A 5,038-nucleotide genomic window follows, 5' to 3' on the forward strand; every position below is an offset into this window, starting at 1 on the left:
CAGGACAGAGTGGAGTTTAGGGTTGTTGTACATAGGGTCGCTATGAGTCGCAAGCGACTCGACGGCACATAACAACAACAATAACAAAACATATAAGTCCCTTGTCTGATGTCATTACAAAGTATTTTTTCCAGTGTGTTGGAGAAGTTTTTAGATGTGCATAGGGATTTTATTTATAGAAGATCCCATTCATCTATTTTATCCTCTCCAAGCAGTAGGGTGTTACAGAATGCTTGGAAGACTTTTTATGTTGTGAGTTAGGACTTCTAGAGTTCTTTCAAGCTTTTCTTTAATGAAGAAAAAGTCCTTTGTTTTAATCCAAGGTCCTTGATCCACTTTGAGTTGGTTTTTATGTATGGAGTGAGGTGTGGATCTTGCTTGAATTTTCTACAGATAGTTTTCCAATTTTGCCAACTGTCGTTTCCCCACTTCACTGATTTAATCTTCTTGTCAAAAATAGGTAGATGGGCTGATTTCTGGATTCTAAATTCAATTCCATTGATCTGTGTACCTGCCATTGTACCAGTACCATGCTGTCTTGATCACCACAGCAGTGTAGTAGGATTTGAAAACAAGGGAGTGAGATGCCTCCTACCTTGTTTCTCTTTTTAAGGAGTGTTTTGCTTTTCGGGGTCTCTTTATATTCCAAATGAAATTGGAGATTGTGTTTTCTATGTCACTGAAGAATGGAATTGGTATCTGTATTGGGATTGAGCTGAATGTATAAATTGCCTTTGGTAGTATTGCCATTTTGACAATATTGAGTCTTCCTGTCCATGAGCAGGAGATATACTTCTACTTCTCCAGGTCTCTTTTTGTTTCTTGTAGTAATGTTTAGTAATTTTCTTTGAACAGATTCTTTGTGCTTCTGCTTAGATTTACCCCAAATATTTAATCTTGTGATTAGCTATTGTGAAGGACATTGTTTTTCTTAGCTCTTTGTCACTGTATAGAAATCTAGTTGATTATTGTATGTTGATCTTGTATCCTGCCACTTTGCTGAATTGGTCAACTTATTGAGTCTTTAGGGTTTTCTAAGTATATTATGATATCATCTGCATAGAGAGATAATTTTACCTCTCCTTTGCCAATTTGGATACATCTTATTTCCAACTCTTGTCTTATTGCTACACCTAACACTTCCAATACAATATTGAATAGGAGAGATGATAGTTGGCATCCTTGCCTAGTTCCTGTTTTCAAGGGGAATGACTTTAATCTTTCTCCATTGAAAACAATGTTGGCTTTTGGGTTTGCATACATACTTTATCATGTTGAAGAAATTCCGCTCTAATCCTATTTTGCTGAGTGTTTTAATCAGGAAAAAATGTTGGATTTGGCAAAGGCATCACTGATAGACTCATGTGGTTCTTGTTCTTTGCTTTGTTAATGTGATGAATTACATTGATTGTTTTTCTTATGTTGAACCATCCTTGCATACCTGTTATGAATCCCACTTGTTCATGGTGAATTAATTTTTGATATATTGTTGGATTCTACTGGCCAGGATTTTATTCAGAAGTTTTGCATCTATGTTCATGAGAGATATTGGCCTATAGTTTTCTAATTTGGTGGTGTCTTTACCTGACTTTTGTATCAAGGATATGTTTCTTTCAAAGAATGAGTCTGGGCGAAATTCATCTTTTTCCATTTCCTGAAATAGTTATGTAGAACTGGTCACAGTTCTTCTCTGAATATTTGATGAAATTGACTTGTAAAACCATTTGGCCCAGGGCTCTTTTTTTTGGCAGGAAGTTGTTGTATTACCTTTTCAATTTCTTCTTTTGTAATGGGTCTGTTCAGGTGTTCAATTTTGGTTTATGTCAGTTTTGGTGGGTTGTGAAATTCTAAGTATTTTTCCCTTTCCTCTAGGTTTTCATATCTGAGTACAGTTTTTAATAATATTCCAATATTAGCCTTTTTATTTTAGTTGGTTCTGTTGTGACGTTGCCCATTTCATCTCTTATTTAGATTATTTGTGTCTTTTCCTTCTTTTCTTTTGTTAGTTTTGCTGGTGGTTTGTCGATTTTATTGACCTTTTCAAGGAACCAACTCCTGGTTTTGTTGATGGTGTCAATTGTTTTTGTTTTCTCTTTCACTTATTTCTGCTCTCATTTTTATAATTTCATTTTTTTTAGAGAGTGTCTGGTTTTCTTGCTGTTCTTTTTCAATTTGTTAGAGATGCTGGGTTAGAGAGTCAATGGTTATTTTCTCCTGCCTTTAATGTTTTTGCTTATAGCTACAAACTGACCTCTGATACTGCTTTGGCTCCTTCCCAGAGGCTTTGGTAAGTGGTGTTTTTATTGTCATTTGTTTCAAGAAACTTTTTCTTTTTTATTTCTTCTAGTATGCAGTCATGTTCAAGCAAGGTGTTGTTCAGCTTCCAAATGTAAGATTTTCTCTCCTTTCTCTTCTTGTTATTATTTTCTAATTTTGTGGCATTGTGGTCTGAGAAGATGCTTTGTATATTTCCATGTGTTTTCTTTTTCTTTCAATTTATTGATGCTTGTCTGGTGACCTAAAATATGATCTATTCTGTAGAACCTTTCATGCACATTTGAGAAGAAGGTATACTGTACTTTTTTGGGGTGCATTAGCCTATGAGATCGGTTGGATTATTGTGTGGTTTAATTCTTCAGTATCTTCATTAAGTTTTTTTCTGGCAGTTCCATCTTTCCTTGAGAGTAATATATTGAAGTCTCCAACTACTAAAGTTGTTGTTGTTGTTGTTATGTGCCGTCGAGTCGTTTGCGACTCATAGCAACACTATGTACAACACCCCTAAACCCTGCTCTATCCTGTGCCAATCGCATTGCCTCTGACACACCCATCCTGATTACCCCAGTCACTGACTCAATCCACCTCACAGAGGGTCGTCCCCTCCTGCGCTGTCCCTCTACTCTACCCAGCATGATGTCCCCCTCCAAAAACCCGTCTCTCCTTACAACATGTCCAAAGTATGTCAGACAAAACCCCAGAATCCTTGCCTCCAAGGAGTAGCATGGTTTAACCCTCTCTAGTATGAATCTGTTTGTTATTCTTGGCAGTCCATGGTACAGTCAATACTCTTCTCCAGCACCACAGCTCAAAGGCGTCAATTCTCCTTCTATCCTCACTAGTCATTGTCCAGATCTCTGATGCATAACAAGTGATTGCAAAGACCATGGCCTGTATCAGGCACACCTTCGTCTCCAAAGAGACACCGTCGCTCTTGAGTACTTTAGAGAGGTCCCTAACCGCAGACTTTCCCATTGCAGTACGTTTTTTTATTTCCTGGCTGCTCGTACCAAGAGTGTTGACCGTGGAGCCTAGCAAACTGAAGCTGTGAACAATCTCAATCTCTTGGCCATCCATCCTGATGCTACCAATTGGTCCAGTGGTGAGAATCTTTGTCTTCTTGACATTGAGCCTCAGTCCATACTGAAGGCTGCAGTCCTTGACCCTCTGCAGTAAGTGCATGAGGTCCGCCTCAGTTTCAGTGAGCAAGGTTGTGTCATGTGCATAACGCAGATTGTTGATAGATCTTCCACCAATCTTAACGCCACGCGTCTCCTCATAGAGCCCAGCCTCTCGGATAATCTGCTCTGCATACAGGTTGAAAAGGTATGGAGATAGGACATATCCCTGGCCCACACTCTTCCCAATTTTGAACCATTTAGTGTTGCCCTGCTCTGTTCTGACTACTGCCTCTTGGGCCAAGTATAGGAGACGAAGGTGCACCTGATCCGGGCTATAGTCTTCACAATTATGTGCTATGCGTCAGAGAGTTGGACAGTGAATAAGGTTGATAGAAAGAGAATTGATGCCTTCGAGCTGTGGTGCTAGAGAAGAGTGTTGAATATACCATGGACTGTTAGGAGAACAAATAGGTTTGTCCTGGAGAAAGTTAAGCCAGGATACTCCTTGGAGTCAAGGATTCTGAAGCTTCATCTGACATACTTTGGGCATGTTGCAAGGAGGGACTGGTCCCTGGAGAGGGATATCATATTTGGCAGAGTGGAGGGGCAGCGAAGGAGAGGAAGACCTTTGATGAGATGGATCGATTCTGTGACTAGAGCGGTGGGAATAAGTGCGTTTGAGATGGCTAGGTTGGCACAGGATAGAACATCATTTAGAGCTCTTGTATATAGGTTCCCTGTGAGTCGCAAGCGACTCGATGGCATATAACAACAACAACAACAAGTCTATACGGTGTTCGCTCAGCTTCTTGAATGCATATTATCTCATTCTTCATTATACCTGGAATGTTTCCCCCTAGTAATTCTTCCACAACTTTTTTGGTATCTTGCTTCGTCCTGTTCTGGGATTCTGATAATGCACACGTTATTTCTCTTGTTGGTGTTCCACATTATTCTTAGATTTTCTTCTTTTGTCTTCCTTTTTGATTCTGCTTTTTGCTCTAGCAGATCAGTGGTGACAATTCTATCTTCTATTTCACTGGTTCTGTGTTCCATCTTTTCAACTCTGTTCATGTGTCCTTCTATCATATTGACAGCATCTGAAACATTGGACCTCATATTCTAGATCATGGTTTCTTGTTTTTCCAGAACCTCTAATGCCTGGTTTGTTTTATCTGCATTGTTTTGGATTGTTGTGTTTTTTTTTAAAGCTCCTCCTGGTTTTTTATTGAAATGTCCTGTAATTCTTCAAGTTCATTTTTCACCCATGGAAAATACTCAATCATATGCACACCCATGTTTATCATGGCTTTGTTCACAATAGCAAGGAGTTGGAAACTGCCCATCAACAAACAAATAGATAGAGAAACTGTGGGATATTCACACAATGGAATACTGTGCTGCATTGAAAAAGAAGGAACTCTTGCAATATTATTCAAAATGGGTGATCCTGGAGGACATGATGCTGAATGAAGTATCTTAGTCACAAAAGGACAAATACTGCATGGTGCCACTGTTGTAAAACAGGACTGACCTTGGGGTTGGGGAGAGACTGAGAAAGATGGGTTCAATAATGTATACTGCCTTGAAACAGATGAGGGGGAAAACTGTTTATAAGGGATATATGATCCGGTATTGTT

Source organism: Elephantulus edwardii, unplaced genomic scaffold, assembly GCF_000299155.1.
Source record: "Elephantulus edwardii isolate Elephantulus edwardi_28Jun2011 unplaced genomic scaffold, EleEdw1.0 scaffold00475, whole genome shotgun sequence".
Classification (NCBI taxonomy): Eukaryota; Metazoa; Chordata; class Mammalia; order Macroscelidea; family Macroscelididae; genus Elephantulus; species Elephantulus edwardii.